Raw genomic sequence first — 26751 nt, 5'->3', positions numbered from 1 at the left:
ATATTACTATGAATACCTTAAGTATTTGGTATCGAAGATTACTCTGAATCCCTTAAATATTTGGTGTGGAATACCACCCTGAATCCCTTAACTACTTGGGATAGAATACCACCCTGAATCCCTTAACTACTTGGTATAGAATACCACCCTGAATTCCTAAACTACTTGGTATAGAATACCACTCTCAGTTCCTTAAATATTTTGCATAGAATACCACTCTCAACTCCTTAAATATTTTGAATAGAATAGTACCCTGAATTGCTTATCTATTTGGTATAGGATCCCACCATGAATCCCTTAAATATATGGTATCGAAGATTACTCTGAATCCCTTAAATACTTGGTGTGGAATACCACCCTGAATCCCTTGACTACTTGGTATAGAATACCACTCTCAGTTCCTTAACTACTTGGTATAGAATACCACCCTGAATCCCTTAACTACTTGGTATAGAATACCACCATCAATTCCTTAAATATTTTGCATAGAATACCACCCTGAATCCCTTGACTACTTGGTATAGAATACCACTCTCAGTTCCTTAACTACTTGGTATAGAATACCACCCTGAATCCCTTAACTACTTGGTATAGAATACCACCCCGAATCCCTTAACTACTTGGTATAGAATACCACCTTGAATCCCTTAACTACTTGGTATAGAATACCACCCTGAATCTCTTAACTACTTGGTATAGAATACCACTCTCAATTCCTTATATATTTTGCATAGAATAATACCCTGAATTGCTTATTTATTTGGTATAGAATCCCACCATGAATCCCTTAAATATCTGGTATCGAATATCACTATGAATACCTTAAGTATTTGGTATCGAAGACCACTCTGAATCCCTTAAATATTTGGTTAGGAATACTACTCTGAATCCCTTAACTATTTGGTTTAAAATACTACCCTGAATCCCTTAACTATTTGGTATAAAATACCACCCTGAATCCCTTAACTACTTGGTATAGAATACCACCCTGAATTCCTTAACTACTTGATATAGAATACCACTCTCAATTCCTTAAATATTTTGCATAGAATACCACTCTCAATTCCTTAAATATTTTGCATAGAATAGTACCCTGAATTGTTTATCTATTTGGTATAGGATCCCACCATGAATCCCTTAAATATATGGTATCGAATATCACTATGAATACCTTAAGTATATGGTATCGAAGATTACTCTGATTCCCTTAAATATTTGGTGTGGAATACCACCCTAAATCCCTTAACTACTTGGGATAGAATACCACCTTGATCCCTTAACTACTTGGTATAGAATACCAACCTGAATCCCTTAACTACTTGGTATAGAATACCACCCTGAATCCCTTAACTACTTGGTATAGAATACCACCCTGAATCCCTTAAATATTTTGCATAGAATACCACCTGAATCCCTTAACTACTTGGTATAGAATACCACCTTGAATCTCTTAACTACTTGGTATAGAATACCACTCTCAATTCCTAAATACCACCCTCCCTTAACTACTTGGTATAGAATACCACCCTGAATCCCTTAACTATTTGCATAGAATACCACCCTGAATCCCTTAACTATTTGGTTTAAAATACCTTCCTGAATCCCTTAACTATTTGGTTTAAAATAACATCTTGAATCCCTTCAAGAAACTTTATTCCTTAACTACTTTATCCCATTAGTTTGTGTGCTAAAACAAGTTCACAGCATTAATAATTTTCTTCCTATGATGATAACATGACTAGTCTAAATTAAAGTCTTCTGTAACTATTTCATCGGTGATTCTATTATCAACAACAGTGATCTCATCGTATTACTTCCCACTAGAATAATTATACATTTCTCATTAGCCTGACCGGTTGGCCCAAACACAATTGTAAATTAAAAACTTTCTGTTATTGAAACCCGTCATTGCAAATTTCATAATTACTGTTTTTATATCTTATTTTCAAAGAGTAAGAATTTCATCCGTTTTAAGAAGGCTCGTCTTCCTCTTGTTTTTTCTTAGTTCTAACAGCGTTAAATATTTAATAACTTGGAATCTCAAAATAATTCATATAATTAGTGTTCTCCAAACCTATCCAAGTTTGTGTGTTTTCAATTTTATCTTATTTCTGACACGTGAGAACAATAGTACTAAAATTATACTTAAATCTGACAAATTTATCTTTAAAAATCATTACTTAACTCATGTTCTAAATCTCATATTTTTTATTTCTTAGCTATTTTGTAACTCTGTTTATTCCCAATTCACTAAGCTCCATCATCACTATGAACCTTTTTTTAACCAATCAATGTAAGTAAATTCCGTCTCTATCAAAGTAGTCCAGATGTTGCTCTAAACATTCTCTTATTAATCTTTCATTTAAGCCTTGGATCCCGTAAAGTAATTCATTCTTCCATTTAGTCCTAGGAAGCACTTCTGAAATTGCTACAATCTGGAAGAGTCATTTACGCATCAGGAGCCATAGGTCTAAATCTGTCAGAAATGATATATTCAAGTGCTAACTGAATATTCCCCAATACCTCTAGCTATTATGCAACCTTTTGAATCTACCAGTATTTTCATAATTTCCTCTTAAAAGAACCTTAACCACAGATCTGTACATATCCTGTCTTTCTTCTTAATATGTGCTACTAATACGCTATATTTACACCCCAATGACATAACATTCCCCTGAATTATCCCTAAGTTATCCTCAAATAAACAGGCTCTCAGAATCGCAGAAAAATTCACATATTTTTCAAATCTTTTCTAATTCTTACACCTATCACATTGCTATAAATTTAATTACACATCTTCCTGGACTAATTATAACCCCACTTAATATTGCTGACTTTAGTTTTAGTTCTATACTAGTTTTATTATCAATATAGACATCAAGTAACTGTAACATTAATTAAACTCAAACTATTTCACAATTTATTCCATAAATTGTGAGTTAACACTAATTATATTACTAATTATTGCTAATAATATTAGTTAGTTAATAAAGATGGACGTCTAGTTACTCTTAATTAACTGCTAAATAATTTACTAAATACTTTGTTGTTAAAAACAATAATGAGAACAATATATAAATTCTTCTTCTTATTAGTTGACACTCAACATAATGTTTAATGTTGAAAGACAAAAAGGGACCTATTGGTCCATCGGCTCTCCCATCCTCTAAGCCAAACTATAACTATTAAATAATTAAATAAGCTTAAAGCTAGCCCTTATCATTCATATATCTATCAAGCCTTCATTTAAACTCACACATATTTACTGCCTCCACAACATCAGGAGGCAACTCATTCCATAAGCCAACTGCCCTATTTGAAAAATTAAATTGTTTTAGCTGAAAACGGCTTCTACCTTCCCTTACTCTACATTTGTGTCTCCTAGTCTTATCATTAATGCTGTTAAGTATGAAAAATGTTGATGCATCGAAAGGATCAATTCTTTTTGTCAAGTTTAAACACTCCAATCAGATCCCTTCTAACAGTTTCAAGGATCTTAACCTCTCCCCATATGACAATCCCACCATCCCACGTACTGTTTTAGTAAACCTCTTCTAAACCCTTTCCAACAATTTAATGTATTTCCTAACGTAAAGAGCCAAAGATTGAACACAATATTTCAAAAGTGGCCTAACCAGTGACTCTACAATGAAATCGTAACCTTTTTAGACTTATATTCGTTATTTCTGTAGATACAACCAAACATCCTATTTGCTCTACCACAAACAACAGCACATTGCTTGGATGGCTTAAGAGACTTATTAACCATTTACACCAAAAGGTTTCTTTCTTTCAGGACACTGTTAAGGTTATTCCTTTTCAAATTATGATAACCCAAATGTAGTAGCTTGCATTTATCATAATTAAAACCCATCATCATTTATTTTTCCAACTCAATAAATTATGTAAATCCTTTTGTAAATTAACTGTATCATCTTCATAGCCAGCAACATCCAAATAATTTATTGACCATAACTTCATCTATGTAATTAATTTAAATAAACAAAGCAAGAATCCTAAGATCCAGCTCTGAGTAACACCACTTACAAAATTAATAATCAACTTAAAACAAACTAGCTATAAATGAACAGTGGAGATAAGCCTAATACTTTCAGTACACTACAACACATACTGTCACATTAGGTTTAGCTGTATCTCTAGTAATGAAACGTAAAAAAATGTATCATTCAAATTAAACTGAGAGAAATATGATAAACTGGATTTTCTGAAATCCATTTAATATCAAACTAATACCCCTCTTCTAATAAAAAAAAACTTATATTTTAAAACTAAAAGTATTGTTAACACCTGTGTTAAAGATATTAACGATTTCTTGTCTCTAACCGTTACATTTTATACCCGTCTGTTGTTTGTTAATATGCACAAACCTATACAATTAATTGGGTATATGTGTTGTGCCAACGGCGAGTATCGAAACCTACGTTATAGCGCGGTAAGCTTAAGGGAAACTTCTAAATGATACACATACATATATAGATATATTTTTGATGTAATTCTTCAATTCACATCAATTATAATTTCAGAATAATTGATATGATTTATAAAAATACGTAGAAAAATACGTGCCTCTAGAAGGTGACAGAAGTTCTTTTTTATTTTGGAGCATTTTACCCTACGGATTTACAACGCTAAAATCAGGGGTTTGATTCCCCTCGGTTGACTTAGCAAACAGTCCAATGTGGCTTTGCTATAAGAAAACACACACACACACTCCCCTACTGAAAAGATAGTTAATTTCACTCATTTTATATGGTAGTGATAAAAAAAGTAAAAACGAACAATCAGACAGCGACAAGCGAAATTACCCACGGCTCGATTAAAGTCAGCATCATATTCTGTCTTTCCTGAAATGCTCTCACATGAATGATTTATTGCTTTACGACAAAAGTTATTCTGAAGAATTCTGTTGAATACGCCCTTCGGTTACTGTGGCTGCATCATGTGTCCTTAATCAAAGTATCCACATTACTTTTTGAGCCGTTAATATCTTTGTAAATATTCGAGCTTCAATACCAGTGATGTGCAAAGCATAAGAAAGCCATCTTGTAGCTTTCTGCTTAACAACAAAAAAGTTTGTTAGTTTTTGAATTTCGCACAAAGCTACTCAAGGGCTATCTGTGCTAGCCGTCCCTAATTTAGCACTGTAAGACTAGAGGCAAGGCAACTAGTCATCACCACCCACCGTCAACTCTTTGGCTACTCTTTTACCAACGAATAGTGGGATTGGCCGTCATATTATAACGCCCCCACGGCTGAAAGGGCGAGCATGTTTGGCGCGACGGGGATGCGAACCCTCGACCCTCAGATTACGAGTAGTACGCCTTAACACGCTGGGCCATGCAGGGCCGACGACGACGACAACAACAACAAAACAATGATATTATAAAGGTATCTTCTTGTTTATATCGTTACAGAAACTTCACAACTGAAGAAGTTATTTGCTAATAGAAAACGAATGCTTATATTCATTTAAGTTGGAAGGATCAGTTTACAATTTATCCTTGTAATCCTTTCAGTCCTTTGAATAACTTAATATAAACAACAGCGTTACAATAAATAATAAATTCACTGCAGACAGTAGACGAGAATATTTACGAATATTCTCTCTATACCTGAACATCTTTAACATGTTAAATGTAAGATGCTGGTAGACAGCTCAATTCAACGCTCCGGAAGAGTTCGTTCTCTTCGGTTTTACAATATTAGATGTGAGAATCATACAGCCGTAGTCGAACGTGAGATTATGAAACACAATAGTCAAAAGGTTGAAAGAAATTTGAGAAATGGGGAGGGGAGGAAGTGATAAACACAGCCAGAAAGAGACCGAAATAAATTTCTCAGATTTCTTAATTAATTTATGCGATGTTTATTAAGGAACTAATGGTTAGACAACTGCAGGAAGCAGCGAAACGAGCTGTTGTTACAAGACTGGGAAACTTGAGATAAGAGGTAAAGTGTATGTAGAAAAAAGTAATGGAACGATTCTTATCTGCATAAATGGGTGATTGAAGCATAAAATATCCACAAGCAGTCACGTGCACTTGTACTAAAGTTTTATGTTGGTATAAAGAGCTGGTTTGAGCCGAAAAAAAAATAGTGTCCTCTGAAATTTCGTGATGCAGCAAACCATACAGGCTGATTCTACTTTATACTCGTATTTTATGTGTGTGTGAAAGGCATTTCGTACACTTGTCGCTAAAAGTAAATGTAAGTAATTGAAATACTATTTAACCAAAGATTATTTACATGTTAATCAGTGAAAATGAGTGATAAACAGCAGAAGATGTGACAGAAATAGTTGGAGCCCACACGACAAGTGGGTGCCCATAGCTATTTGAACCATTTTCTTAATTAAATACAATACCAACCACACAAGACAAACAGTTACGAATTGCTGTATGAGGGAGGCTCGTCCTTAACGTGTCTCCACTCCCCAAGGACATTGTTAAAGCATTGTATACTCTCTGGTATAGGAATGCGACAGTTATTCTAAAGATGCTGGCACGTACGTGGTCGGAGATCGATTATCGCTGGTCATCCTTCGCTCGAGACACACGCAATGTCCGTGTCACGGAGCACTGGTCATGGATGAACCTAAAGTTTCAGGTTTCATTATACTGCAGACGGCAGCTATTTATCTGATGTTGTTTTCAATCTACTCAATTAATAAAAGCAGTTTAACAATTTATGAACGCCCTCTAATTTCTTCCATGGCTCAACTATTAATCCTAATGGATAAATTATCCTGCTCTGGTTTATAGGTTAGAGACTTTTCCAAACGTCTCACCAGATGGAGAAACAGTTATTATGAGAAATATTTCTGTGCTTTTCCTTTTTCTTCTACAAACCAGTTCATTTTTTACGTTAAAAATGTATTTATTCTGGGTGTGCCATCAGTGAATGTAGTTAATAAGTATTTAGAAAACACGACGAAGATTGATGGCCTGAAAAGGAGTAGGAAGAGAAAAAAATCAAAATAAGGTATAAATCGTCGTCACTGTGAAGCGTTGTGGACACGAACGATTCGGAATGTACATTTTCTCTGGTCACTTTTACACCATCTAGTACTGTTACACATCTGATTTCAATACCTATATAAGGAATTAACTTATTGGAAATATTAGAAACTTTTACAAAAGACACGTTTGAAATATAAATTAAACAGGAATGTATATTTCTATCCTAAGGGGTAACCAATACAGATTATAGTTTATGTTTAATTTCGCCCAAAGCTGCACGAGAGCTATCTGTGCTAGCCGTCCCTAATTTAGCAGTGTAAGACTAGAGGGAAGGCAGCTAGTCATCACCACCCATCGCCAACTCTTGGGCTTCTCTTTTACCAACGAATAGTGGGATTGACCGTCACATTATAACGCCCCCACGGCTGAAAGGGCGAGCATGTTTGGCGCGACTGGGATGCAAACCCGCGACCCTCGGATTACGAGTCGCACGCCTTAACACGATTGGCCATGCCGGGCCGGGACTAGAGGGAAGGTAGCTAGTTATCACCACCCACCGCCAACTCTTGGGATCTTTTACCAACGAATAGAGAGATTGACCGTATCATTATAATGTCCCAACGGCTGAAAAAGAACACCTATTTTGTATGAGGGAGATTCAAATCCACGACCCTCAGAATACGAGTCGATCGCCCTTACCACCTAGCCACTCCAAGCCACAGTTGATAAAACTTAAAACACAAACAACTAATTTGAAAATAGTCTTGTTCCTTTGAATAAACAACTCTTGTTTGTTTCTCGTTCAGTACAAAATTACACGATGGGCTATTACACATGAACTGAGCCTTTAAACTTGTCGCTGAAATACTGGAGGGACAACGTTTTAAACGCATCATGCATTTCAATTAACATTACTAGTATAAGTCAATGAACTTCTGCTTTTTTTAATACCTTGTTAACCGACACTCCCTAGACAACGAATTTGTGTTAAAACAAAGAGCAAATCTGAAATGTTATTTTCAAATTCTTTGAATTATAAAAGGACAAAAAAGTAAAACAAAATAAACGTCAACCAGAGTAATTCTTTTATCACGAATATTAGGTTCACTTGTTCCATTACCCAACCAGCTTTCAAAGTTTAATACTCTAAAATGTCTGAAATATCATTGTTATTACACTAAGTGTGCGCCCTCCCTTCCTCAGATTAGCAAACATGTCGCGTGATTCTAAATTCAAAGTACTTCACATGGATGGGGTTCGAATCGTTTTGTTTTTTTTGTATTTCCTCCAAATTAAAACGGCTAAACTTGTTGTCGACATCAATGTTTTGGGTCTGAGATTACAATACTACATAGTTGCTGCCAAATATAATATTTTTATTTGATTATGACTTTTAAGGCTGTAATTCTATACATTATATTAAAATAACCAAAATAACCATTTTATTTACTCTAAACGTATCTTTTTCAATAAAACCTTACTCAGCGATTTTTTTTGTCAAATATAGTAATTACACAGTGGCTTTTCATTTATTTTACATTTAAGACATTGATGACATCAAAGCATTGTCTGAGATATAGAAGTTTTGGGGAAGACATCAAGTTTGCCTGCTTTTACCATTTTCTCTATCAGTTCACATCTAGGTTTGTTTGTTTGTTTTTTTAATTTCGAGCAAAGGGCTACTTGCGCTAGCTGTCCCTAATTTAACAGTGTAAGGCTAGAGGGAAGGCAGTTTGTCATCACCACCCACCGCTAACTCTTGGGCTACTCTTTCGCCAACGAATAGTGGGATTGACCGCACATTATAACGCCCCCACGGCTGGGAGGGCGAGCATGTTTGGCGCGACTCGGGCGCGAACCCGCGACCCTCAGATTACGAAGCGCACGCCTGAACGCGCTAGGCCATGCCAGGCCCTAATTGTTTAGCTACTAACAAATACAGAAATTACAACAACGCTACAGTTCCACGGAAATTGAACCCAGAAAAAATGTTTTCTCGAAATAACAAATGTAAGAATGAATTTATAACGGGTGAATTAAGAGGTAATTGGATCCCAGTGGTGACTCTGGAAAAGAACTCCAAAATTGATATATAGTTTCTTGAAACGTTGTAAATTTCCAACTATAAAAAATGCCTTACCCTAGCCAAAACTGTACCTAATTCGATAATCATTCACTCGAATATCAAATATGCGAATTTTCTATGTATCGAAACAAGATGTAACTTAAAGCAAGAGATCCAAGCCTGTTTTGCTCACCAGAAGATCCCAATAGGTATTGTTAATGACGAAATATACGTATTAATTATTACCGTTTGTTACAGACGAAGTTAGGAAATCATTTAGCTTCATCTAAACTAGGTATTTGCTTCTTAAGAGTTAATCTAAAATATTTGTATCTTATAATTTCCCCTTATACATTATTTTATATTAACCACGAAAACAAGGTAGCAATGGATATAATAGATATTTTACTAGAGGGAGCAGTTAATATATAGTACGCACGCGCTTAACTCTGGCGTTTTTTTACAGAACAATTCTTTAGAAACGCGCTCAAACCTTTATCATGCGGTCGAAGTTTGTTTGTTGTGTTTTTTTTCTTTTATTCTCGAGAGTGAACAATAAGAGAAGATCGTTGAGTCACACGAAGACAAGTGCTACAAAAATGCTCCAGTTGTGCACCGAAGGAAAAACAGCGTCTAACAAAATATTCTTCTATCTATTCTCAACAAATTTCGTCTGAGGACGAACTGCCAGAGCTCATGTCTTCTTCTTTCGAGTTTACGAATTATTGACGGTTGTGGTAACTATCCACGATTTAGACGACACCAGGCTTATTTATACATTCTTCCAAATATTTCTTTAACCGAAACTCTAATCACTTGAAAAAATAAAATAACAAATAGAACGATAAACTAGGCCGCTCGAGCGAAAGGCACGCTTCGTTCGGCCTTTAACTACTTTTGAATTTTTAGTATTAGTGGCACGTGCGTCGCCCAAACGCGCTCTTTCTGATAGAAGACGACATCGTGATAAATGTCATAACAATGGTAGACGTTTGAAAATAAAAAGACAAAGTTCTCAGGTATACAGTTTGAGATTCTGTAACATGAAAGAACTACATTTCATACAACCCATAATGAATTCAAATTAAGCCCAAATTTTGATCATTTGAATTAAAATCCAGTATTTTTAGTTCACCTTTTAAGTGAACAAGGGGCGTCTGCTTAGTGTTTTCTCTGAGGCCCGCCATAGCCAGGTAGTTAAGGCCCTCGTAACCCGAGGGTCGCGGATTCGAATCCCCGTCACACTAAACATGCTCGCACTTTCAGCCGTGGGGGCGTTATAATGTGACGGTCAATCCCACTATTCGTTGGTAAAAGAGTAGCCCAAGAGTTGGCGGTGGGTGGTGATAACTAGCTGCCTTCCTTCTAGTCTTTCACTGCTAAATTAGGGACGACTAGCGCAGATAGTCCTCGTGTAGCTTTGCGCGAAATTCAAAATAAAATCATTTCTCTCTAAATCGGACATGAATTTACGGACTAATATTAATTAAGAGAATTACCTTGTAATATTTTGTTTCTTTAAACGTAACTCTAATCACTTGAAAAATAAAATAAAAAATAGAATGATAAACTTAACCGCTCGAGCAAAAGAAAGGCACGCTTCGTTCGACCTTGTAATTCTGAACCATAATAACAACTCAAAAAGTACTTCAAATATTGGAAACTACGAGGGCTGTTCAAAAAATACGCAGACTGACGTGATAAAACAAAATGTACTTTATTTAGAAGTGACAGGTCTGGGACCCCTTCAAAGTACTCTCCTCCCTAACGCAGACACTTATCCCAACGGTGTTTCCACTTGTTGAAACAGTCCTGGTACGCTTCTTTTGTAATGTCCTCCAGCTCCTTCGTCGCATTTGCCTTAATCTTGGGAATCGTCTCAAATCTTCTTCCTTTCAAGGGTCTTTTGAGTTTGAGGAACAAGAAAAAATCGCAAGGAGCAAGGTCAGGTGAGTAGGGGTGGGTGGGGAAGAACAGTGATCGAGTGTTTGGCCAAAAAACTCACGAGTTCTGAGGCACAAATTTCGCAGCAACACGGTGCATCTTCAATTTTTCGGTCAAAATCTCGTAACAAGATCCAACTGATATCCCACACTCTTCAGCAAGCTCCCTGACAGTCAGGCGTTGATTTGCCCGCACCAGGGTGTTGATTTTGTCGACGTGTGGGTCGTCAGTTGACGTGGAAGGACGTCCAGGACGCTCATCATCTTTAATGGACTGTCGACCATCCTTAAAACGTTCATGCCACTTGAAACATGCCGTACGCTTCATTGCAACATCACCGTAAGCCGTGTTAAGCATAGCAAAAGTTTCAGTCGCAGATTTTCCAAGTTTAACACAAATTTCACAGCAAGTCGTTGCTCCTTCAGGTCATTCATTCTGAAATCCGCCAAACGAGAAAATCGCACTTCACTTAAAACCGCGTAGCTAATACACAAATGAAGATATCTGCAATCGAGAAATGGCGTCGTAATCAGCTGATCTGTGCAAACCTAGCGACACCAAGCGGATTCCCTTGGAACCAACTGGAGCCGCGCAATTCAAACAGTCCGCGTATTTTTTGAACAGACCTCGTATTTCACAGGGAGAAAAATGTTTGTTTGTTTGTTTGTTATTTTAATTTCGCGCAAAGCTACTCGAGGGCTATCTGCGCTAGCCGTCCCTAATTTAGCAGTGTAAGACTAGAGGGAAGGCAGCTAGTCATCACCACCCACCGCCAACTCTTGGGCTACTCTTTTACCAACGAATAGTGGGATTAACCGTCACCTTATAACTCCCTCAGGACTGAAAGGGCGAGCATGTTTGGTGCGACCGGGATGCGACCCGCAACCCTTAGATTACGAGTCGCACGCGTTAACCCACTCAGCCAGGCCGGGCCAGGGGACAAAAATGTCTTTATGTGTTATAAAAAACATAACTTAGAAATTCAGACACAATGTAGTAAAGTCAATGTTTTTCTCAATTTTTTATCTTTTTGCCTTCGCTCCCTAGTGGCTCAGTGGCATGTCTGCGGACTTACAACGCTAAAAACCAGGTTTCGATACCCGTGGTGGGAAAAGCACAGATAGCCTATTGTGTAGCTTTGTGCTTAATTCTAAACAACAACTTTTTGCCTTCACCGATTTTGCAAATTTTGCATTTTGCTCGTTAAAATTAGAGTAACAATTGTTTGTGATTGAAAGAAAACCGGACAAAACACAAATAGCCCATAAAATAGCTTTGGACCAAACAACAAGCAATATAATAGGATGATGTTGTCTCATTGGGTCACGATATTTCCAGTAAATTGACCAAATCTATTTCTTTTTTTATCTGATAACACTATGTAACACAAATTTTGTTCCTGGATAGTATGTGTTATTTCTTAATTGCTTATGTTGTAAAAGTACAGAAAATGGCCGTTATTCCCTTCAAACTTTGCTTTTGTGACCTGGATAATGAAATTTAGAAATTAATCTATTTTTCAATGTAAAAACAGGCAAATTTGCACATTTTCATTTACGTAAGGTCTGAATAAAACAACACATGAATCAAGATTTACATGTATTTATACTAAAGTTATACAAAAATGTTTAGAAGTGAGTAGTTTTTCGAGATTTGTGACTGTAGTGTAAATCACTTTCGCGTATCAGCCCTCCAAATATAATCTCCCATCATGTTTTAGTTATACGCTCCCAGGTCACAAAAGCAAAGTTTCAAGAGAAAAATTGGTCTTTTCCATTTACGCTAGGCATAAGCAATTGGGAAATAACACATTCTGCCCAGGAACGAGAAAAGTACAAATTTTGTTACATTGTGTAATCACGATTGTACTAAACACGAAACTTTATATGTAAACATATCTTAGCTGAAAAGGTACAAACGTTTCACTTGCACAGATATTTTCATCGCATATTACTTATATTTATTTCTATTACAGAAACAAAGTGTGCATACACATACACAGAAAACCTAATGCTGGCTTACCACTTTTGGTTTTAAAATAAACCAATTGGTAATATCTTCCTTACGTCTTTAAGGCGTGTTTCTTACATTTTCTTTGCTCCAATCGATAGTTAGGGTTAACACCCTTACCATTGATCCACTGTCTTTCCTACACAGTAATTTCACTACAACAAATGGACAAATCAAACACCGTCTACGCTTTACAGCCTCTCGAAACACCTCTCTTTATAACTCAGTGTTAAATGTTTCTAGACCCCTAATGTTTTCATAGCTTCTTTTTACGAGTGTCAAGAAATAAAATCTAGAATTTTCGATAAACACATGTATACAAACGCTATGTACGTCGTATAAAGATACTTATGGACCCTCACAATATAGTTATACGAGATGTTTTCTACGTGTGGTTATACTCTGACTACTGCGTTTCTTAACAGAGTGGTCTCTGTTGCAAAACGTTCCTTCGTATGGTTAATACGTCAAAAGCATGTCACTTTCCTCTTCGTCCATTCTATAAGCCGTCTAAGTAACGAATAGAAGTATGTTCTTCGTATGAGATAATATAAATATCCGTTTCATTCTCCAGTAGCTGGAAGTTTACTATGAAAGTAACTTTCGTTCACCTGGTTTGTTTTTTTCCAGTCAGATATATTTTTTATCATGTTGCACATATCATTACAAGGGGCACGTGGGCGGCATTTGCCACCGACCTTTATGTTCGTTTATTCTCACTTCTTCAAACAGCAGACGCTTTGCTTGTCACGGATGGGGTACGACTTGTTGCAAATTTCTTTATGGGAGATGCTGGCGCCCAAGCTGATTCACATTCCTTTGTTTCCTAATGCAATTAAGTATGGGGAACACATCCATTTTATTTAGTTATTTTGTTTATGATAAGGCCTGAAAGGCTTTTGACTGCCACGCGTAACTTTGAACAGTTGACCAACCCCCGACAGCACCTACCAACAACTCGTGGGCTATTCTTTACTAACCAATAGTAGGATTGGTCATCTAAAGATATCTTCACGATCTAAATGTATGAATATTTTGCAACAATAAGAGGCAATTGTTGATCACTCTTTCTGAAAGCGATCTCTTTTGGGAGGTATGAAGCTGCCGAATATTGGCAAAAGAATATCCCAAAAGTTAACAGTGGGTGATGTAGACTAGCTAGCTGCCTTCCTTCTAGTCTGTTACTACTAAATTAGAAATGGCTAGCATAGAAAACCTTCGAGGAGTAACTTTGCTATTAATTCAAAACAAGTGTGTTTGTTTTTCTTACAGCAAAGCCACCGAATCGAGCCCCTGATTTTAGCGTTGTAAATTCCGTAAACTTACCGCTGTACCAGCAGGAGACAATTTAAAACAAACCAAACGAGTAATTAACATTTAGTAATAAAAATTACACATTAGTGACTAATTAGGCTTAAGTGATTATCGACCGATCTGATCATCACAGCCTAACTGTAACTATTGCTTCTATTTTACGAGATATGAATGATAATTTTCCTTGTCTCTCACTCGCTCAATTAAGATATATAATAGTGTCTGATATTAAGAGTTACAATGCATGAAGAACAATAGCTCAGAAATATTTACATTTCACAATAAAATGCAATTAAAATGAATGATAATCTTTGCTGTTAGCTGTAACCTAGAAGGAAATGATAATTTACTGAACTACTCTGGTTGTTTTCTTACTATCTCTTAAGTGAGAGGTATAAAAATCTGTCCACTTACTCTGCCTGTCCATAGTACGCCCTCCCCTTTTTTCTTTTGTTTTACTTTCGATAGACACTTTGGTTTGAATTTCGGTTTGAATTTGGTGCAAAATTATGCAATGGCTATCTGCGCTAGCCGTTCCTAATTTACCAGTGTAAGACTAAAGGGAAGGCTAATCATCTCCAACTTTTAGGCTACTCTTTTAATAACGAATAGTGTGTATGTGTTTTCGTATAGCAAAGCCACATCGAGCCCATCTGCTGAGTCCACCGAGGGTAATCGAACCCCTGATTTTAGGGTTGTAAATCTGTAAAGTTACCGCTGTACCAGCAGGAAACAACGAATAGTGAAATTGACGGTCAATTTATATCGCTCCCACGGCTGAAAGGGCGTGCACGTTTAGTGGGACGGGGATTCGAACCTGTGACTCTCACATTAGAAGTCGAAAGCCCTAACCACCTGACCCTCGATGGACAGAAACTATGTCATCGACGTAGTTATCAATAACATATAGAACAAAGTTGAAGAAATGATAACAAATTATATAGCAAGACAAAGAAACAAATAATCACAGAAATTGATAGATTATATTTAAAGTGCGATACATAAAAAAAATATCAGTGAGTCACAAAAACCATCAAATATCACAAAACACAACAGGAAATTTTCATCTTTGAAAACTCGACTGAGATAAATATATGGCATCATTTCTCAACACTACATTTGGCGTATGACTAAGAGAAATATTGAATGTGCTATCAGTTCCTTTCAAATCACTCTCATTGATTCTGGTACAAGAAAGATAATATCAAAAGTTAAAGTTTTTCGAAATTAGCATATAAACTAAGACATTAGATTAATAGATTGTGTATAGTACATATAATACACTCTAACCATACTGACATCTCAGGGAGAAATCAGTATTAACAAGTCTTAGCTGATGACGTGACCTTGTGCTTAACAAAACTGACGTCTTGTATTCTAAACAAATAAACACCATGTGCAAAATTTCAGCGATTTCCAAAACGGTTTTCTTGCACTAATCAAAATGAAAAAAACAGAGAGGCTAATACAACGAGAATGCGTCTCTGTCAACTAATTTTACTTTGTAAGTAAAAAAAAAAACACTAAACAAAACTGCAAAACCTTTTTTTAAGATTTCGCTGAGTGTGTATGAAAATATTAAACTAATAATGATTTCACCAGAAAATGTTAAAAATCGTAAATGTTAAAATACTAACGAACTGCTTTAACTTTGTACCGAGACAGTTTTTCAATAGGCAAATACAACATTTCTAAGAAATGTGATGTACAGTTTTGGCAAAAGGAACAAGTAAAGCTGTCTTCTAGATAAGTTATTGATTACTTAAGAAAGATGAAAGAAGCCGGCAATAGTGAAGTTCAATTTATTTGGCTGAAGGGTGCGCCACAAACATAAAATTCGTTTGGCTTGCAAAAAGAAATCTTTTACATCAAAGATTTAATACGCTTTGAAGTAAGTTAGAGCTAACGATGCATTCTATAAACCTTTGTTCTTCGCTTAGACCAGTATAGAGAGTACCTCAACCAATAACCACAAAATAGTACTTCATAATTTTTAAATAGTATTTCTTATTATTGCAGTAACGCTTTTCATTCCACGAAAAAAAAACACTGCTGCAAATATCTGTATCGTGCTTTGTCGTGTTGTAGTTTCAAAAGGAAAATCAAAACTCTACATATCTATATCATGCTTCGTTGTGATGTGATTTTAAAAGGAAAATCAAAACTCTACATATCTATATCATGCTTCGTTGTGATGTGATTTTAAAAGGAAAATCAAAACTCTACATATCTGTATCATGCTTCGTTGTGATGTGATTTTAAAAGGAAAATCAAAACTCTACATATCTGTATCATGCTTCGTTGTGATGTGATTTTAAAAGGAAAATCAAAACTCTACATATCCATATCATGCTTCGTTGTGATGTGATTTTAAAAGGAAAATCAAAACTCTACATATCTATATCATGCTTCGTTGTGATGTAATTTTAAAAGGAAAATCAAAACTCTACATATCTGTATCATGCTTCGTTGTGATGTGATTTTAAAAGGAAAATCAAAACTCTACATATCTATATCATGCTTCGTTGTGATGTAGTTTTAAAAGGAAAACTAAAACTCTACATATCTATATCATGCTTCGTTGTGATGTGATTTTAAAAGGAAAACTAAAACTCTACATATCTATATCATGCTTCGTTGTGATGTAAAAATAAATCGAAATTTCTTGACAGTTTTCGTTTTTGTTTCTCGTTTTTGTTGTTCTTTTTTTTAGTAGACATTTTTGTTTTGTGATCGAAGCCTCACGTAGAACGTGGTCAAGTCTTGTATAAATCATCAAAATTATTACTACCAGACAACATAAAACAATTGCTCATTCGAGGTAATTTTTGTATTAAACTTCATGCGACATGTATATACTATATATAGCAATGTTCACACGCATTAAACTGGATAGTTTTTGTGTATAAATATATATATATGTATGTAAGTTCCACAAAAATATAATTTTTCTCTGCAGCATCCACCCAGCACAGAAAATGAAAACGTTACTGGTGAAAGTAAAATGGAATTGATTTTATCTTGGTGTCTGCTGACGATATGCAGCTGGCAGAAAGAAAAATCACAAATGAAATGGGCCCGGCATAGCCAAGTGGGTTAAGGCGTTCGACTCGTAATCCAAGAGTCGCGGGTTCGAATCCCCATCGCACTAAGCATGCTCGCCCTTTCAGCCGTGGGGCGTTACAATTGCGGTCAATACCACTATTCGTTGGTAAAAGAGTAGTCCACGAGTTGGCGGTGGGTGGTGATGACTAGCTGCCTTCCCTCTAGTCTCACACTGCTAGATTAGGGACGGCTAGCGCAGATAGCCGTCGAGTAGCTTTGCGCGAAATTCACAAAAACAAACAAACAAACACAAATGAAATAATTACTTTAAAATTACTGTGGGAGATATATGTATTATTCATACAATCCAACTAATCCTACATTCAAAATAAAACAAGCATTATCAATAATCAGCTCTGGGTTTGAAACAGGAATAAATAAAACAATTTGTATTTAAATATTCCTTTAGCTGTATTCTCGCCATCTAGCAATTTTTTGTTATGATAAATGAATCGCAAAAATTACGGGTTACTATGCCACAGTGAGATTTGTGTGTCTTTAATATTTATGCAAATTTCATTTCTTATAATCCCACTAGATGGAAATTGTTTACTTGTTTGTTTGTTTTGAATTTTGCGCAAAGCTACACGAGAGCTATCTGCGCTAGCCGTACCTAATTTAGCAGTGTAAGACTAGAGGGAAGGCAGCTAGTCATTACCACCCAACGCCTACTGTTGAGCTACTCTTTTACGAACGAATAGTGGGACTGACCATCACATTATAACGTCACCACTGTTAAAAGTACGAGAATGTTTGGTGTAAATGGGAATCGAAAATTTTAATTTTATTTGCTTGTTTTTTTAATTTTGTGCAAAGCTACAGGAGGACTATCGGTGCTAGCCGTCTCTAATTTAGCAGTGTAAGACTAGAGGGAAGGCAGATAGTCATCACCACCCACTGTCACCAACTCTTGGGCTACTCTTTTACTAATGAATATTGTGATTGATCGTAACATTATAACACCCCCAAGGCTGAAAGGACGACCATGTTTGATGTGATGTGGATTCAAACCCGCAATCCTCAGATTACAAGTCGAGTGCCTTAAACCCCTGGCCATATCGGGCACTAGAGGGAAATACCTCAACTATTAAAATAATATCAATAGGAGTTGCGTTGTAGAAGTACGTAATGAGATGTTGAAATATCATGATTTAGCCATTTTTAAGAACTTATTTGGGGTATTAATATCAATGAATAGTATTAAGTGTTTCTACTCGCTGCTAAAGAGCACTATTGCATATATCAACTCGATATAACAACGAAAACCATTATTCCCAGTAGATCAAAATTCGTTGCATGGCCTACTGATTATGACTCGCTATTTACGGGTCGCGAATTCGAATCTTTTCACTGAATATACTGACATTATTAACCATGAGAGCGTTATAATGTTATGTTCAATCTTACCCTTCGATGGTAAGTGTGTTTGTGTGTGTTTTTCTTATAGCAAAGCCACATCGGACTACCTGCTGAATCCGCCGAGGATATTCGAACCCCTGATTTTAATGTTGTAAATCTGTAGATTTCGCGCTGTACCAGCGTGGGACCCCTTCGATGGTAAGAGTAGCCTAATCGTTGATGGTGAATGGCTGCCTTCCGTCTTGTTCTATCTCTTCTAAATTGGAGATGGGACCAGCGTTGGACCCCTTTGATGGTAAGAGTAGCCTAATCGTTGATGGTGAATGGCTGCCTTCCGTCTTGTTCTATCTCTTCTAAATTGGAGATGGGACCAGCGTGGGACCCCTTCGATGGTAAGAGTAGCCTAATCGTTGATGGTGAATGGCTGCCTGCCGTCTTGTTCTATCTCTTCTAAATTGGAGATGGGACCAGCGTGGGACCCCTTCGATGGTAAGAGTAGCCTAATCGTTGATGGTGAATGGCTACCTTCCGTCTTGTTCTATCTCTTCTAAATTGGAGATGGTACCAGCGTGGGACCCCTTCGATGGTAAGAGTAGCCTAATCGTTGATGGTGAATGGCTGCCTTCCGTCTTGTTCTATCTCTTCTAAATTGGAGATGGGACCAGCGTGGGACCCCTTCGATGGTAAGAGTAACCTAATCGTTGATGGTGAATGGCTGCCTTCCGTCTTGTTCTATCTCTTCTAAATTGGAGATGACTGAAGCAAATAGCCCTCAAGTATCTTTGCGCGAAATTCAACACACACACAAATAATCCTTTCCCTACTTTTATACATCTCTATGAAAATCTAAGGCCTTATTCTTCGTTGATATCTGAAGAGATTAACAAACACAGACACATATATATATATATCTACTGCTTCCTAAGCCAAATCTGGCTAAACTACCCAGAGATGAATATTTAAATAAATAAATATTAAAGAGCGTTAACAAATATTTGTTGTTTTTTGTTTGTATTTAAGCACAAAGTTACACAATTGGCTATCTGTACGGACATTAAAACCCGGTTTCTAGAGTTGTAATTCCACAGACGATAAAAAAAGACAAACCACGGACATAAAAGAAGCTTACAATTCAAATGCATAAAGAAAATAGAGGACATAAAACAAATTTAGTATTCAAGTACTTACTAAAAAAACTGGACCATTGATGATGAACCCCACCAGTGGCTCAGGTAAACCTGCAAGCTTATGATGCTAAATATCGGGTTTCAACACACTCGGAGGACAGAGCTTTGCGCTTAACAAAACCAAAACCAGATAATAAAAAAAGCCTCATATTTTACCATTAATTTTTTGTTTGTTCGTTTTTTAATTTCGCGCAAAGCTACTTGAGGACTATCTGCGCTAGCCGTCCCTCATTTAGCAGTGCAAGAATAGAGGGAAGACAGCTAGTCATTACACCCCACCGCCAACTCTTGGGCTACTCTTTTACCAACGAATAGTGAGATTGACCTTAACATTATAACGCCCCCACGGCTGGGAGGGCGAGCATGTATGGTGCGACCGGGATTCGAACCCGCGACCCTCGGATTTCGAGTCGAACGCCTTAACACGCTTGGCCATGCCTGGCCATTTTACTGTTAAATTCATAAAGATTTACGTTTTGGGAAATTGGTAATAAGAATTTTATGTAAATATTATTAAGTTTGTTCAAAATATTACATTACGCTCGTAATTTGAAGAGAGGGCGCTCTCTTCAAACATGGCGTCTAATATCACATAAAACCCATTAAAGAAAGGAGCTTTACAAGATAAGCCAGCTGTACATAAAAAGCCTTGTCCTAATAGTGTTTTTTTATCTTTCTAAACCTAAAAAGACCCCAGTTAAAAGACTGTGAGTGCGTACGTCTCTCATATACAAATAGATTACGTAAATACCTTAAGCTAAACGTTTCTAAGATATATTAGAAAGTTAGGTCCACGGAAAAAAGAAGAAAAATACATTTGTATCCTTATACTTGAAACAAAACTGATATACAATATGAAAAAAATTGGTTGTTAAAATCTTGTGTGATGATACACCCTCATAGTAAATGTACACACTACGTTGTGACATAGCCCACATTTTTCATTACATTTAAAATAGGCTGCCTAAGTTAAAGTTGAGAAAAATACATGTTAATTTAGACTAGCCTGGTGATATTATTTTTACTTCTAAATGGGCCCGGCATGGCCAAGCGCGTAAGGCACGCGACTCGTAATCCGAGGGTCGCGGGTTCGCGCCCGCGTCGCGCTAAACATGCTCGCCCTCCCAGCCGTGGGGACGTTATAATGTGACGGTCAATCCCACTTTTCGTTGGTAAAAGAGTAGCCCAAGAGTTGGCGGTGGGTGGTGATGACTAGCTGCCTTCCCTCTAGTCTTACACTTCTAAATTAGGGACGGCTAGCACAGATAGCCCTCGAGTTGCTTTGTGCGAAATTCCAAAACAAACAAACAAACAAACATACTTCTAAATATGGCACAGCATGGCCAGGTGGCTGAGGCACTAGACTCGTAATCTGAGGGTCGCGGGTTCGAATCCCGGTCGCACCAAACATGCTCGCCCTTTTAGCCGTGGGAGCGTTAATGTGTGACGGTCAATCCCACTATTCGTTTGTTAAAAGAGTAACTCAAGAGTTGGCGGTGGGTGGTGATGAGTAATTGCCTTCCTTCTAGTCTTACACTGCTAAGTTAGGGACGACTATCGCAGATAGCCCTCGTGTAGCTTTGCGCGAAATTTAAAAGAAACCAAACTTCTAAATACGATAATTAATGCGATATTTTTAAGAGCAAGCAAATTCATATTGATTTTTGTATTCAACCAAGACATCCAACTCCTTACAAATAATCATTCGAGCCAAACGTGTGACAAAGATATAGAATGAAAGTTAAAAACAAACAACTTTCTCTTTTGATATTGAACCTGTCATGTACGGAAGTCAAACATGTTTGTTTCTCTTTTACAAGTTAAATGTAAATTTCATCATTGATATATGTTGCTGAAATTTATTGAATATTTGTTTAAAAAAAACGTGGATTGATTGGAAAGCGGGAAAACAGAAGTATTAAACTTGTTAATTTTAACTTATTAATAATTAATAAAAATTATTACATTCGTCGATTCCACAATCATCAGAAACGTTTCGTGGTTTCGCCTTACCAGAAATATAATTTATTGTCGTGTGATTTGCTATTACTCAGCAGCCTATATTTCACAGTTAACCCGTAAAGTCCCTCGTCTGGCTGCTTGTCAGACTTTAACCTAATGGCTCCAAAATAAAGAGTGTCGTCAGTGAATTAAAATTCGAATTATTCCTCCAGAGGGCAAAATGACGCCTACGTGGTGTTTCAGTTATTAATGTGCACTGTATTAATTTCACCAGCATGTTGCAAACAGGTTCCCATTTCATATCGATTTGTACAATTTGGAATGGATATATTTGTAATTAGTGTGACTACAGATACACGGAAACTGGCAACATCAGTTTAACATTGATGCAGAGTACACTTAAAAATGTCTGAGACCATAAATATTGGGAAAATGTTTAAAGTACCAATATGTCCGGTACTAAAACAACCAATGTGGATTTTATCCATATCTATTTTAATAAAACAGTCGTGCTGATGTTGCTTTTTAGACAGAGAATGAGTTTTGCTACAAGACGTAAATGTGATATATGTGTCACCTATTATCATGTGTTCCATAATAGAGACCATTAAAATATAAAAGTGATACAGTATGATAATTAATTTATAAGAGAGCTAATTTAATATCTTGCATAATACACATCTAAGCAGAGAAAACGCTGTGGTCACGTTTACTTTAGTTATCTATGATTTTAACAACCATGTTAAAAACATACGTGTTATACATTAACACCAAACATCATAATGGATGTAACAATATGTGGATGCTACATACCTCGACAAGTACATAAAAGTCATGAAATAAGACAAACAGAAACGTGAGTAATTAGATATTAATTATTATCACACACATCAGCAAATAATACATTCACATGAACTGATAGAAGAGGCCAAGTAGCAAAGTTTTTTAGTGTTATTAAGTCTTCAGATTTACTTCTGTGCTACTGAGCAGAAGCAGAAGGTCAGATAAATCGGCCCATTTATAGTCACACAAAATACTAAGCGTATACAAATTGACCCAAATAATGGGATTTGACAGTTACTCTTATGACACATCCATGGTTCCAGAATGTGAAATAAGTTTGTTTTTTGTAGCAGTAGGACGCGAACCACGACCGTTTGGATCCAAAATTAGTACTTGATAATTACTATACCACTCTCAAACCATGAATGTATAAACATATACACAGTCTTGACCAAACTTTCTGCATGCTGTTCTGTATTAATGTTACTAGGCCAGGAATGGCCAGATGGTTAGGGCACTCGACTCGTAATCTGAGGATCCTAGATTCGAATCCTCGTCAAACGAAACACGCTCGCCCTGTCTGCCATGTGGACGTTATAATGCTACAGTAAATCTCACTATTCGTTGGTAAAAGAGTAGCCCAAGAGTTGGCGATGGGTGGTGATGGAAGTCTCGTCTTAAACTGGTAAATTAGGGACGACTAACGCAGATGGCTCTCGTGTAGTTAGTTTTGCGATGAAATTCACAAAATAAACAAACAATTGGGCTCTAATATAATCTCAGCAAGGTAACCCGAGATGCTAGTGATGATGTTATTAGAGGACAAGGAGAACCAATCAAGTAGTTAATGTTTAGTATGAATTGATATAAGGTTATTGACTCTGTTTACGACAATTTGATGTTATATATTCTTATATTTTTGTTAGGTTTTGTTGTGAAAGGTGAAAGACTGAATTACACATTTTTCTATAAGTATGTTATAAAACTCTTTGTTATTGTAATAAATCGTCCATGATGTCTACAGAACCTTTCTCATTACATAAGTTACATATGTAGATGTTTAATATAACGCATTTCTCAGTTCTACCTTAATAAAGTGATCAAAATGTATTTGTATTCTACCTTAATAAAATGATCTAAGTGTATTTGTATTCTACCTTAATAAAATGATCTAAATGTATTTGTATTCTACCTTAATAAAATGATCTAAGTGTATTTGTATTCTACTTTAATAAAATGTTCTAAGTGTATTTGTATTCTACCTTAATAAAATGATCTAAGTGTATTTGTATTCTACCTTAATAAAATGATCTAAGTGTATTTGTATTCTGCCTTGTAAAATGATCTAAGTGTATTTGTATTCTACCTTAATAAAATGATCTAAGTGTATTTGTATTCTACCTTAATAAAATGTTCTAAGTGTATTTGTATTCTACCTTAATAAAATGTTCTAAGTGTATTTGTATTCTACCTTAATAAAATGATCTCAGTCCCTACAAAATATGTAAACATTTTGACCAAGACTGTATAGAACGAGAGAGGAGAGTTGGTAGCTTTTGATTAACAGAAAGCTTGATTCCATTTAAAACGTCCCCCAGTTGTGGCACATCGGAGAAAGCTTGTTTCCATTTAAAACGTCCCCCAGTTGTGGCACATCGGAGAAAGCTTGATTCCATTTAAAACGTCCCCCAGTTGCGGCAAATCGGTACATCTCACAGTCACATTGCTAGATACCGGGTTTCGGTATCCGTGGCAGGCAGAGCACACATAGTCCATTGTGTAGCTTTGTGCTTAATTCCAAACAATTTATTTTAAGCCTAATTTCGAGGAAGTAATTTATATTTGAGTAACATGGTCAGAAGAATTTGAAAATAAAACAAATTTCAATTAATGTAATTTACTATAAATATCTATAACTAAAACGTTATCCTATGTTACTAATACAAAAGCTAACTTATGTAGTCTTGACAATTACCTACTTTCTTATGATCTCCACCAGTTAAAAGCAGCGCCGACTATAAAACCACAGTAAATGATTTGATGTGATTATTCTGAGACAAAGTATTATATTTCCTATTCATTAAATGCTATGAAAATTGAAACCAATAAATATCACTCAAAATAAACAATAATACGTAATTAAAAGTAGACTGTGCTTACAAAGAAAGCTATTCCATTTGTGTACCTCTATATTTAATGATATAAGGGTAAAAATGAAGAACCTTTAGATTTAAAATGGTTGTTTTAGGGAAACACAATTTCACTCAAGACACATTGAGAAATATAATTAATACTAATTTCACATCAGAGCAGACTCAGATAAAGATAAAACATCATCAACTGACTAATGAATATTGCTAATTAATTATACCTGTTTTACCTTCTTATTTAACGACTAGAAATCATTGTTTTTGACAGTTGTATATCTTGGTGTTTACAATATTTTCTGTCGTAGACCCAATAATATCCCACGATATTCGGCCAGGTTATGAGATTTAAGTCAGTCCGAAATTCATGTATAACAATGAAAAGAATCTGTGTGACAAAATATAATACAATAAAAAAAAATATCAAAACTAAATATATATTAAACGTTCTAACCAATACTGTTAATGGAAATAATGACGTATTACTGACGCACGAAACACGTACACCCTTGTGCTGTGATACTTTTAATGTATTGTTTCCCCGTGGGTCAGAGGTAAGTTTATGTACTTACACTGCTAAAACCCGGGTATCGATTCCTCGCGGCGGACTCAACTCAATGAAATAAACAATAAGTTTTATTCGTAAAAGTTTATATGAAGGACGAGAGGATCTTACGCAAACAAACAATACTTTTGTTTAGTTTTTTATATCTCTTTTTACAAGATAAAATCAGCAGTTTCAGTAATATACAAGTTAGCGTATATAATGCGGAAATCACTGAGCCTCGTGCAGCTCAGACAAGCCGGTTGGTTTGACTTAAAATAGCAAAAAGCATAGTGAATATATTTAGAAATGATTTTTAAAACACAATGTACCGTAAACAAACAAAGCTCCCTGAACAAATGCTACGTTTCTCATTGTGTTTTCAGTGAAAAGTGTTTCCCGTAGATCTTAAATTACAGTGGTTTAGCATATACATATAATCATCCTTATTTAACTGACATCTGCTCGTTTGTAAATGTCCAGCTATTATAAATTCTAGTCCTTATTGCCAACCACACAAAGTTTTTATTTTAGTTTATATTATATTTTGGTTGCAATTTTGAAGTTTCATATATGATAGATATATTTCTAATTAACTAATAAGATAAGAACGTAAGCACGCTAAACTTTATAGTTTGAATTTTAAACTTTCGATTTAGAAACTTTCACAACGCCCCAAGTCTCTGTCCTCTCTCTTCTGTGTTCACGCAAAATACGGTAACAAACGTGAAAATTAGCAGTAGAACAATTCGCCCTTCTTTTCACGTGGGAAATTAGAAGGAAATCGACCCGGTCTCGCACAATCGAATAAGTGATATTCTGGATAGATACGGTATAAACGAACATCCTCACAGGTAATTGGCGTGAGTAATGTGAGATATGATCTTCCAGCCGTATACAATATTAAAGGAAAGCACTGAGCTGTTGGAACGTCCCACAGTCCAAATATCGATATAAAGTTTCCACATTACTTGCAGTCGATACATTCTTTGTGTTAGACTTAAGAAACCATCTTTTTTAGGCTTATGTTTCCGAATTCATCTACACCCTTGGATGAATGTTTTAGAACTTTTTTGATTCGTCAAACGTCAAAACCAAAGCATTGCACTAAAGTCATAAATAAAATCGAACAGACTCGAATCCACGTCAGCCAACTTACAAAAAGTTTTAGTTATTTAATTTTTAAAACTTACATTTGTATTTTTTTAACAATGGAGTAACATTTTCTAGATACTAATTAATTATTTTAATGTTTATGATTAACTGTTTTAACAAATACCGGATTCTCTATTAAGACAGTTTATGTTTGTTTCTATAACAGTCACTGATGTATTTTTAATATTCGATTTCA

At 35.9% G+C, this 26751-nt stretch overlaps 1 protein-coding gene across 7 annotated transcripts in view; it reads right to left on the bottom strand.

Annotated features, from left to right (window-relative positions):
• The window catches only part of LOC143248778 (uncharacterized), a 250392-nt gene that overhangs the window by 96050 nt on the left and 127591 nt on the right, over nt 1-26751 (bottom strand). Inside the window, exon 2 of one of the 7 annotated variants that reach the window (XM_076497479.1) lies at nt 19966-20074. The exons of the other annotated variants lie outside the window; for them this stretch is intronic. The gene's annotated coding sequence lies outside the window, so the exon portion shown is untranslated. The remainder of the gene's footprint in view (nt 1-19965; nt 20075-26751) is intronic. 7 annotated transcript variants of the gene reach the window in all.

This window comes from Tachypleus tridentatus, chromosome 4 (assembly GCF_004210375.1).
Source record: "Tachypleus tridentatus isolate NWPU-2018 chromosome 4, ASM421037v1, whole genome shotgun sequence".
NCBI classification, from domain to species: Eukaryota; Metazoa; Arthropoda; class Merostomata; order Xiphosura; family Limulidae; genus Tachypleus; species Tachypleus tridentatus.
This window is presented reverse-complemented; position numbering and strand designations above follow the sequence as displayed.